We start from the raw sequence: 12,349 nt of genomic DNA on the forward strand, positions 1-12,349 counted from the left end.
ATAGAAGGTAAGGCTTTTTGGCTGCAGTTCTTCCATGAAGACTGGACAGACTTCTCTGAACAGTGGATGGGTGTACCTGGCTCACACTGGTTTCTGTCAGTTCTAAGATGATAGCACTGATGGTCATCTTCCAGTTTCAAAGGTAAGTAAGCATGATGTGTCTTTCATCTGATGCACTAAGTTTCCTTGGCCGTTACTTTTGTGCTTCAAGGCTGAGTAATACAGGCAGGTACTTATCCATAATACCATCAGGGAGGCGTCTGATTGGCTCCATATTTATTCTGCAGCAGGACAACACCCCCAAACATACAGCCAATGTCATTAAGAACTATCTTCAGCATAAAGAAGAGCAAGGAGCCCTGGAAGTGATAAAATGGCCCCCACAGAGCCCTGATCTCAACATCATCAAGTCTGTCAATTTGAGCAACCCTACATCCACAGAAGATCTGCCAAGTTCCACAGAAGATCTGCCAAGTTCCTTCAAAAACTGTGTGCAAGTGTACCTAGAAGAATTGATGCTGTTTTGAAGGCAAAGGGTGGTCACGCCAAATATTGATGTGATTTTGATTTCTGTTTTGTTCATTCACTTTGTATTTTGTTAATTGATAAAAATAAACTATTAACACTTCTATGATTGAAAGCATTCTTACATGGCAGCATTCTTTCCACACCTGCCTAAAACTTTTGCACTGTTTATACAGTATTCAGATCAACTGTCTTAATTATTATTAATTGACGCCTAAAATGTTCTCTTATATCTAATAACACACGTTAAAAAACAGGCTTTTAGCCTTACATATCGTATGAACACAAATTATACAATTTAAAAGGTATTACAATGTGTAAAGTCACACAGTACCAAAGCATACTGTAGTTATATAATGCACATTTGTGACAATTGCTGTAAAGTCCTCTCTCCTGAGGTCAGATTTTTTTTCATCTTCACTCGGGGTACAGGTTCTCAAATATAAATCCCCACTGTGGATCTTTCAGTCTCTTTACCTTATGCGTTTTGTCTCCTCATGAGACTTCATCAGTATATCTTTATAAAAATATAAAAAGGGGTGTCATTGATTTAAGCATTAACATACAAACATCAACATATAGGCATCAATAACATAGAACAGGCATTGTAAACATGTTAATAACTGTAATAAAACTGTTAATTACAAAAACTGTAGATTAGGTTTATCAAATGACTTTTATGAGGATTTCAGATTAGCATGAAGGTGTGTCCTTCCAAGTTTTTGATGGAGGCCGGGTTGATTTTCCACAAAATGCTGATTCAATATAAAATACATTGCTCACAAACGGACCAGTTTGCTTACTGGAGCTGGGTCACTTTTCAAGCACATGATAATAGGTTAGTCCCGTCCTATCTACCACCTCAGCGGTGGCCAACCCGCTGCTCTTTCTCCCTCCGCATGCGGCTTGGCTCCCGCGCCCGGCACACTGCTCCCAAGTGCAGCAGCAGCGTTTCTAAGGGCGCTGGCCCTTAGAAACGCCAATCAGAACTTGCAGGCCGGCAGCAGCGACCCCTGATTGCCTGCCGGACCGTGAGCTCTGATTGGCTCATGGGCCGGTGCCATAATTAATATGCACAAGAGAGTTGCTGAGGGGCAGGGGATGCGTGCGCTCTCCTCCCCTCAGGCTCAGAGGCGGGCAGCAGATGTAGCCGCTCAGACCAGTCAAGCAGCCACACAGACCAGCCTGCAGCAGCCACCCAGGCCAGCCCTCAGCAGCAGCCCAGGCCAGTGATAGCAGTGGTGAGCATCATATGTATGTGGCACTGTACTTGGGCATTATATGTATGTGGCACTGTACTGGGGCATTATATGTATGTGGCACTGTACTGGGGCATTATATGTATGTGGCACTGTACTTGGGCATTATATGTATGTGGCACTGTACTGGGGCATTATATGTATGTGGCACTGTACTGGGGCATTATATGTATGTGGCACTGTACTGGGGCATTATATGTATGTGGCACTGTACTTGGGCATCATATGTATGTGGCACTGTACTTGGGCATTATATGTATGTGGCACTGTACTTGGGCATTATATGTATGTGGCACTGTACTGGGGCATTATATGTATGTGGCACTGTACAACATGACTAAAAACTGGGTTGTGACACAAGGTCATACTCATACAAACGTCATACCGAAAGGTGTGTGCACAAAAATGGGGTGTGGCTTTGTGACAACTAGGCCACGCCCCCATGTTTGCACACGCGCCTTAGGCAAGTGCATGATAATGGCTCTTTCACTTGACTAAAGATCTTTTCTGGCTCTTTGCCTTTGACTGGTTGGCCACCCCTTTACTACCTGTTATTTGAAAATTCAGTCTTATCACGGCTTCTGTACCAGTGTATCTCTAACTTGTTCTAACTTTTCTTTGCATTTTTGCCCTGCGACAGCTCCCCTCCTACAGGTCGCTTGTTTGATAGGCATTGAGATTAGAGCTGGGTACACAGTGGCCCATATATTGTCCGTTCAATTGTACAACCAATATATTGCGAGGCCGTTCGTGGCTGTGTACCATCAATATGTTTTTGAACTACGTTGTACACAGACATATTGCATCAGCTGTGCAGCACAGACAATGCTTTATATATATTCAGATACATCGGCACATCTGGCTGTGTGTACAAGCGGTCCGCCGACCGCTGGTACACTTGCCATGGCAGAACATCACAGATAGGCGGAAAAATTAAATTCCCACCTAGCTGAGTTTCCTGATTGACACTTCGAAAAGTGTGTATACTTACCTGGATCGGCCACTCAGTCAGTGTGACGGCGGTTCTGTCAACCTGTTTGTCAGGTGTGTACTGATCCTGTGTTTTGGGTAGCCAGACATGCTGTGCCCTTGTTTCTTGTACAAGATCCATCCGCTGGCTGGGTTTGCATGGTTTTTAACGTAGTCTGAGGACAGGTTTGGTGTCCTCAGCTAGTAGTTCTTAATTTAGGCGGTGTGAAAAGGATTACGTATGCTGGATAAAGTACAAGTAGTTTCTTTATTTCTTCAGCAGGTAGACAGAATAATGACAGTACCATGCAGCAGGCTTCAAACAAGTTGGTAGAACAATCCGTATGGCTCCTAATGTAACCCCTGTCCTATCGTCTGGGCGACTGGTTCACCATCAGAAGCATTGACCTACTGCACAAGCACATTTTTAAAGGTAGTAGACAAGTGGTAGTAATTAAACCTGGACTAGATTCCATCAGACCTACTGCTCTGCTCCAACCCTGGTAAAGCCTGCCATTCCACATACCCCCATGTGGAATCATGCTGTCCCTGCCACATTGGTAACGATTTGGGCAGACTTTAAGCCTGTTCATTTGATTTTTGCCCATTAAAGTAGAGCTTTTGTGGATGTATGAGACACGTGGTATGAGATGCTCAGATGTTTTCGATGGCTTTTGAATGGTGGGAAAGCAATCGACGAAGCACATCGAAAAGTGAATGCTACAGTTGGATTGCAGTAGAGCGATCGACTGTAAAATGATGTTGCAGACTCCATATTCCCGTAGGTCAGCGCATGCGCAGTAGAGTCTGGCACAGTGTCTTTTTCCGGCAACCAGTGGTGTCACAACGTGGGTGCGGGGGGTGCGGCCCGCACCCGGGTGTTACCCTCTGAGGGGTGACACCAAAGTGCCGGCTCCTCAGTGGCAGGAGCTGGATGCTGCAACCCGGCTCCTGTCACAGTGCAGAAGCCAGCACTGCAGATTCAGCAGTCTCCGGGTGAAGCCCGCATCCCCCAGACCCACATTGTGCCGAAAACGGGGGTCGGAATGTGAAGCCACGCCCCCTTCCACGAAACCACGCCCATTCCGTGAAGCCACGCTCCCTTTTCACCCACGACCGCACCGGGTGTTTTAAAAGTAAGTGACGCCTCTGCCGGCAACTGCTGGTTTGTGTTTGTTTATAAGGTTTAAACGTGATTGTTGAAGCACTTCCAGCCAAATAATCCCAAATTTTATGGGAAAATTATTAGTTAGCTGGTTTCTCAATATGTAAATAAAGTATTTGGTTTCGGTGCAGGGTACATCACATTACAGAGTCTGGCACAGTGCCAGAGTCTAATCAGCGAAGGTGGGCCTGCATGGAGACTGCACACACAGGGCCGTTTTTTCGTATGGGCTCAATGGGCTCTTGCCCAAGGGTCCCAGGAGTATAGGGGCCCAGGGCTGATAGCTGAGAGTCCCCTCTTTCCAGGGGTACCAGATCTTTGAAAATCGGCCCTGGGGAACCGGAGATATCCGACTTGAAAGCAGTGGTCCCCATCTGAGCCTGTTAATTGCTTTTCCCAGCCAGATATCTCGGGTTCTGTCTGATTTAGAGTTTTTCTGAGGATATAATCCAAAATCTGGGACTCTGCCTTTTTGGTGGACACTGGCAGTTTCAGTGGCGGAACAAGCAAGCGGTGGGCCCAGATGCGGCAAAATGCTTTGCCCCCCCCCCCCCCCCCCCCCATCCCATCCAAGTCCACCCCATGGGCAGTGCGCGCCGTAGGCGCGCGCAAAAATACATAGTGGCGTGGCTTCGTGGGGAAGGGGTGTGTCCACAAAATAATACCAATTCATAAAACGGTGCACAGTAGTCTCCATTCTTCAAATTACGCCGCACATTAGCACCACTACACCAGGTAGAGACCCTTTTACACCTTACAGCGAACAGATTCCCCTTTTTACACATAACGGCAGACAGCGTGCACTTTTTACACATAACGGCAGACAGCGTGCCCTCGTTACACATAGCGGCAGACAGCGTGCACTTTTTACACATTACGGCAGACAGCGTCCTAATTTTACACATTACGGCAGACAGCATACACTTTTTACACATAATGGCAGACAGCGTGCCCTCGTTACACATAGCGGCAGACAGCATCCCCTTTTTACACATTACGGCAGACAGCATACACTTTTTACACATAATGGCAGACAGCGTGCCCTCGTTACACATAGCGGCAGACAGCGTGCCCTCGTTACACATAGCGGCAGACAGCGTGCACTTTTTACACATTACGGCAGACAGCGTCCCCATTTTACACATTACGGCAGACAGCATGCACTTTTTACACATAACGGCAGACAGCGTGCCCTTTTTACACATTACGGCAGGCAGATTCTACCTTTTTACACATAGCGGCAGGCAGATTCCCCATTTTTATACATAGCGGCAGGCAGATTCCCCATTTTTACACATTGCGGCAGGCTGATTCCCCCTTTTTACACATTGCGGCAGGCAGATTCCCCATTTTTACATTGCGGCAGGCAGATTCCCCCTTTTTACACATTGCGGCAGGCAGATTCCCCATTTTTATACATAGCGGCAGGCAGATTCCCCATTTTTATACATAGCGGCAGGCAGTCCCCCCTTTTTACACATTGCGGCAGGCTGATTCCCCCTTTTTACACATTGCGGCAGGCAGTCCCAACAAATAAAAAAAGAAAGAGACAGACAGAAAGAAAGAAAGAAAGAAAGAAAGAAAGAAAGAAAGAAAGAAAAATTATACTTACCCTCTCTGTTGGCTCAGGCTCCTTGTGCAGCTTCCCGGGCAGTAGAGAAGAAGGAGGAGGGAGGTGGAGGAGGGAGCCGCAGCAGCGCTGTGTTATTGGTGGAGGCGCTGCTGCTGCTGCCCCTCTGCTTCACTATAGGCTGTTCTCAGAGACAGCCTATAGTGAAGCAGAGGAGCAGCAGCAGCAGCGCCTCCACCAGTAACAAAGCGCTGCTGCGGCTCCCTCCTTCACCTCCGTCCTCCACCTTACCCCGTACCGCTGCAGTGGGCGCCGCTCCTCTCCTCTCTCTCCGGGCGGCTGTGCGCTGCGGGCAGCGGTTGCCCGCAGCGCACAGCGGCATGTAATGAGTCAGTTTGACTCATTACATGCTTGGGCCCCTGAACAGAGGCGGGCCCCAGTGCAACGCACTGCTTGCACTGCCGGTAGTTCCGCCTCTGGGCAGTTTATCTCTACTATGACCAGAACCAGAGATATCAGTCTTCAAGCAGCTGGTCCCTGCTCCAGCTCCACACGCCTAATATGCAGTTTTAGATTTTCATTGGTAAATTGCTCTGGCTCCTGAACTCTGATCCCCAAGTCCCCAGAACCTTCTGAAAGGTGGGACGCTCTAGTTTTTATCCCATTCAAAGCTAAGAAATATATTTTTAGGAACTTGAGATATCTGCAGTCAAGCAAGCTGCCCTCCCACCGGAAAATGATAAACATTAAGCCCACTCCACTATCCACCCATCCCCTACGTATTAAAAAACCCCTACCACCTGGAAGTCATGTACCAGGGCTTCTTCATTCAGCCCAATGCGCCCTTCTACAGTTTAGCCTCATCTGTGCAGTAAAGGAATAATTAGCAGAAATTACTGCTCCAGGGGCCTAATTTAGAGTTGATTGCAGCAGCAAATTTGTTAGCAGTTGGGCAAAACCATGGCCCTCATTCCGAGTCGTTCGCTCGGTAATTTTCATCGCATCGCAGTGAAATTCCGCTTAGTACGCATGCGCAATATTCGCACTGCGACTGCGCCAAGTAATTTAACAATGAAGATAGTATTTTTACTCACGGCTTTTTCTTCGCTCCGGCGATCGTAGTGTGATTGACAGGAAATGGGTGTTACTGGGCGGAAACACGGCGTTTTATGGGCGTGTGGATAAAAACGCTACCGTTTCCGGAAAAAACGCAGGAGTGGCCGGAGAAACGGGGGAGTGTCTGGGCGAACGCTGGGTGTGTTTGTGACGTCAAACCAGGAACGACAAGCACTGAACTGATCGCAGATGCCGAGTAAGTCTGAAGCTACTCTGAAATTGCTAAGTAGTTTGTAATCGCAATATTGCGATTACATCGTTCGCAATTTTAAGAAGCTAAGATTCACTCCCAGTAGGCGGCGGCTTAGCGTGTGTAACTCTGCTAAAATCGCCTTGCGAGCGATCAACTCGGAATGAGGGCCATGGGCACTGCAGGGGGGGGCAGATATAACATGTGCAGAGAGAGTTAGATTTGGGTGGGGTGTGTTCAAACTGAAATCTAAATTGTCAGTGTAAAATTAAAGCAGCCAGTATTTACCCTGCACAGAAACAATATAACCCACCCTAATCTAACTCTCTCTGCACATGTTATATCTGCCACACCTGCAGTGCACATGGTTTTGCCCAACTGCTAACAATTTTGCTGCTGCGAGCAACTCTGAATATCTCCCCGCCCCCAGGTCCTACATGGTGAGTGGAAGATAGAACACCCCTACCGCCCATGGGACATCAAAGCTGCCGTTGATAGCACCCCCCACCTCTACCACTGGAGGATGGGTAGGGGGCCCAGTGCATTGCTGTGCCCAGGGGCCTACACTGCTGTAAAGACGGCCATGTGCACACAGGCCCCCTCCTCTCTTAATCCAGCCCCAAGTATTAACCTACAGTAGTCAGGTTACCTGCACATCATTTTATTTTCATTAAAAAAAAAAAATATATATATATATATATATATATATATATATATATATATATCTAGTGAAAAAATAAGGATTACTTCTAAATTAATTATACTGCATCTTCCCTGTACGTCTATTATTTGAGTGAGGCAAAGCTTAGTTATTACTTGTAGTGCGCTACTTGGATTTTGTTAAACATTATTCTTTCTAAATCCGCTTGCCAATAACATAGCTTTATTTGCACTTATTTTGATATCCTTTGATTTAGAGCTGTGACGGATAGACCAGGAGAAATGGTGCCAGTAGGTTATTTTTATTTCATATCTGATAACAAAACTGGGAATATTGTAATTGAACTTAAAGCCTGTCACTGCACATTAAAATAAAACACTGTCATCGAATTCAGACTCGTGTGAATGAATAATGCAATACTGAGCAGACATGGTTTTAATCTTAGAGAATGATTGACACATTCGGCTCATCACAAAATTCGCTATTTAGATTTTTTTTTTTTTAAAGCATAGGCAACAAAAACATTCATTTTTAAGGATTGTTATATATATTATCGCTTTACTGTAGGAATGAAGGAGTCATAAATGATTATACTGTAGGCTAAAAAAATAAAATTTCAGAACTGTTGGGTGCTACATCTATCCTCCTCACAATATAGATGGGGGGGGGGGGGGAGATGTACTCATACTAGGAGAGTGATAAAGTGAGATATAAACTACTAACCAATCAGCTCGTAACTGCCGTGTTACAGGCTGTGTTTGAAAAATGTTCAGCCAGATGGCAATGATTGTGGCCTGTGAGGCCTTATCATTCACCATGCCAACAATTCAGTCATAGTGAATTATGCAGTCATATTGGCAGAAGGCATGACTTCCTGGCAAGTATTTTTGTCCCTAGCAGACTCCCGTAAGAAGGAGCTTTACCATAAGCCTGGACCACCCCTCCTCATTGCAGCATAGAAGATAAAAGATAGAAAAAGAAAGAAAAGACAGAAAAAATAAGATTTTACTTACCGATAAATCTATTTCTCGTAGTCCGTAGTGGATGCTGGGACTCCGTAAGGACCATGGGGAATAGCGGCTCCGCAGGAGACAGGGCACAAAATAAAAGCTTAAGGATCAGGTGGTGTGCACTGGCTCCTCCCCCTATGACCCTCCTCCAAGCCTCAGTTAGGATACTGTGCCCGGACGAGCGTACATAATAAGGAAGGATATTGAATCCCGGGTAAGACTCATACCAGCCACACCAATCACACCGTACAACTTGTGATCTGAACCCAGTTAACAGTATGATAAACGAAAAGGAGCCTCTGAAAAGATGGCTCACAACAATAATAACCCGAATTTTTGTAACAATAACTATATACAAGTATTGCAGACAATCCGCACTAGGGATGGGCGCCCAGCATCCACTACGGACTACGAGAAATAGATTTATCGGTAAGTAAAATCTTATTTTCTCTGACGTCCTAGTGGATGCTGGGACTCCGTAAGGACCATGGGGATTATACCAAAGCTCCCAAACGGGCGGGAGAGTGCGGATGACTCTGCAGCACCGAATGAGAGAACTCCAGGTCCTCCTCAGCCAGGGTATCAAATTTGTAGAATTTAGCAAACGTGTTTGCCCCTGACCAAGTAGCTGCTCGGCAAAGTTGTAAAGCCGAGACCCCTCGGGCAGCCGCCCAAGATGAGCCCACTTTCCTTGTGGAATGGGCTTTTACTGATTTTGGCTGTGGCAATCCTGCCACAGAATGTGCAAGCTGAATTGTACTACAAATCCAATGAGCAATCGTCTGCTTAGAAGCAGGAGCACCCAGCTTGTTGGGTGCATACAGGATAAACAGCGAGTCAGATTTTCTGACTCCAGCCGTCCTGGAAACATATATTTTCAAGGCCCTGACAACGTCAAGCAACTTAGAGTCCTCTAAGTCCCTGGTAGCCGCAGGTACCACAATAGGTTGGTTCATGTGAAATGCAGAAACCACCTTAGGTAGAAATTGAGGACGAGTCCTCAATTCCGCCCTGTCAGAATGAAAAATTAAGTAAGGGCTTTTATATGATAAAGCCGCCAATTCTGACACACGCCTGGCTGAAGCCAAGGCTAACAGCATCGACACCTTCCATGTAAGATATTTTAAGTCCACAGTGGAAAGTGGTTCAAACCAATGTGACTTTAGAAAACTCAACACCACATTGAGATCCCAAGGTGCCACTGGAGGCACAAAAGGAGGCTGTATGTGCAGCACCCCTTTTACAAATGTCTGAACTTCAGGTACTGAAGCCAGTTCTTTCTGGAAGAAAATCGACAGGGCCGAAATTTGAACCTTAATGGACCCTAATTTTAGGCCCATAGACAGTCCTGTTTGCAGGAAATGAAGGAAACGACCCAGTTGAAATTCCTCTGTAGGGCCCCTACATTCCTAAATTCCTCTGTAGATCCCTAAATCCCTAAATTCCTCTGTAGGGCCCTTCTTGGCCTCACACCACGCAACATATTTACGCCAAATGCGGTGATAATGTTTTGCGGTTACGTCCTTCCTGGCTTTGACCAGAGTAGGGATGACTTCTTCTGGAATGCCTTTTTCCCTCAGGATCCGGCGTTCAACCGCCATGCCGTCAAACGCAGCCGCGGTAAGTCTTGGAACAGACAAGGCCCCTGCAGTAGCAGGTCCTTTCTTAGAGGTAGAGGCCACGGTTCGTCCGTGAGCATCTCTTGAAGTTCCGGGTACCAAGTCCTTCTTGGCCAATCCGGAACCACGAGTATAGTTCTTACTCCTCTCCTTCTTATGATTCTCAGTACTTTTGGTATGAGAGGCAGAGGAGGGAACACATACACTGACTGGTACACCCACGGCGTTACCAGAGCGTCCACTGCTATTGCCTGAGGGTCCCTTGACCTGGCGCAATATCTGTCCAGTTTTTTGTTTAGACGTGACGCCATCATGTCCACCTTTGGTTTTTCCCAACGGTTTACAATCAGGTGGAAGACTTCTGGGTGAAGTCCCCACTCTCCCGGGTGAAGGTCGTGTCTGCTGAGGAAGTCTGCTTCCCAGTTGTCCACTCCCGGAATGAACACTGCTGACAGTGCTATCACATGATTTTCCGCCCAGCGAAGAATCCTTGCAGCTTCTGCCATTGCCCTCCTGCTTCTCGTGCCGCCCTGTCTGTTTACGTGGGCGACTGACGTGATGTTGTCCGATTGGATCAACACCGCCTGACCCTGAAGCAGAGGTTTTGCTTGACTTAGGGCATTGTAAATGGCCCTTAGTTCCAGAATGTTTATATGAAGAGATGTTTCCATGCTTGACCACAAGCCCTGGAAATTCCTTCCCTGTGTGACTGCTCCCCAGCCTCTCAGGCTGGCATCCGTGGTTACCAGGATCCAATCCTGAATGGCAAATCTGCGGCCCTCTAGTAGATGAGCACTCTGCAGCCACCACAGGAGAGACACCCTTGTCCTTGGCGACAGGGTTATCCGCTGATGCATCTGCAGATGCGATCCGGACCATTTGTCCAGTAGATCCCACTGAAACGTTCTTGCATGGAATCTTCCGAATGGAATCGCTTCGTAAGAAGCCACCATTTTTCCCAGGACCCTCGTGCACTGATGCACTGAGACCTGGCCTGGTTTTAGGAGGTTCCTGACTAGCTCGGATAACTCCCTGGCCTTCTCCTCCGGGAGAAACACCTTCTTCTGGACTGTGTCCAGAATCATTCCTAGGAACAGTAGACGTGTCGTTGGAATCAGCTGCGATTTTGGAATATTTAGAATCCACCCGTGCTGACGTAACACTACCTGAGATAGTGCTACTCCGACTTCTAACTGTTCCCTGGATCTTGCCCTTATCAGGAGATCGTCCAAGTAAGGGATAATTAAAATGCCTTTTCTTCGTAGAAGAATCATCATTTCGGCCATTACCTTGGTAAAGACCCGAGGTGCCGTGGACAATCCAAACGGCAGCGTCTGAAACTGATAATGACAGTTTTGTACTACAAACCTGAGGTACCCTTGGTGAGAAGGGTATATTGGGACGTGGAGATAAGCATCTTTGATGTCCAGAGACACCATATAGTCCCCTTCTTCCAGGTTCGCTATCACTGCTCTGAGTGACTCCATCTTGAATTTGAACCTTTTTATGTAAGTGTTCAAGGATTTCAGATTTAAAATTGGTCTCACCGAGCCGTCCGGCTTCGGTACCACAAACAGCGTGGAATAATACCCCTTTCCTTGTTGCAGGAGGGGTACCTTGATTATCACCTGCTGGGAATACAGCTTGTGAATGGCTTCCAAAACTGCCTCCCTGTCGGAGGGAGACTTTGGTAAAGCAGACTTCAGGAACCGACGAGGGGGAAACGCCTCGAATTCCAGTTTGTACCCCTGCGATACTACCTGTAGAATCCAGGGATCCACTTGCGAGTGAGCCCACTGCGCGTTGAAATTCTTGAGACGGGCCCCCACCATATCTGAGTCTGCTTGTAAAGCCCCAGCGTCATGCTGACGACTTGGCAGAAGCAGGGGAGGGCTTCTGCTCCTGGGAAGCGGCTGCATGGTGCAGTCTTTTTCCTCTTCCTCTGCCCCGGGGCAGAAAGGAGTGGCCTTTTGCTCGCTTGTACTTATGGGAACGAAAGGACTGAGTTTGAAAAGACGGTGTCTTTTTCTGCTGATGTGAAGTGACCTGGGGTAAAAAGGTGGATTTTCCAGCCGTTGCCGTGGCCACCAGGTCCGATAGACTAGCCCCAAATAACTCCTCCCCTTTATACGGCAATACTTCCATGTGCCGTTTGGAATCCGCATCCCCTGACCACTGTCGCGTCCATAACGCTCTTCTGGCAGAGATGGACATAGCACTTACTCTTGATGCTAGGGTGCAAATATCCCTCTGTGCATCACGCAT

The 12,349-nt window shown here is 47.1% G+C and overlaps 1 protein-coding gene and 1 long non-coding RNA gene across 4 annotated transcripts in view; one reads left to right on the top strand and one right to left on the bottom strand.

The window, feature by feature from the left end:
* MAEA (macrophage erythroblast attacher, E3 ubiquitin ligase) overlaps positions 1-12,349 on the bottom strand; it is a 323,598-nt gene that overhangs the window by 294,339 nt on the left and 16,910 nt on the right. The window lies entirely within an intron of this gene.
* LOC134929066 (uncharacterized) overlaps positions 1-12,349 on the top strand; it is a 90,530-nt gene that overhangs the window by 52,439 nt on the left and 25,742 nt on the right. For 2 of the 3 annotated variants that reach the window (XR_010178250.1, XR_010178252.1), the window contains exons 2-3: positions 3,034-3,186; positions 7,712-7,745. This is a non-coding gene — a long non-coding RNA (uncharacterized LOC134929066). The remainder of the gene's footprint in view (positions 1-3,033; positions 3,187-7,711; positions 7,746-12,349) is intronic. The other variant, XR_010178259.1, reaches the window with a different exon arrangement.

This window comes from Pseudophryne corroboree, chromosome 1 (genome assembly GCF_028390025.1).
Source record: "Pseudophryne corroboree isolate aPseCor3 chromosome 1, aPseCor3.hap2, whole genome shotgun sequence".
Taxonomy (NCBI): Eukaryota; Metazoa; Chordata; class Amphibia; order Anura; family Myobatrachidae; genus Pseudophryne; species Pseudophryne corroboree.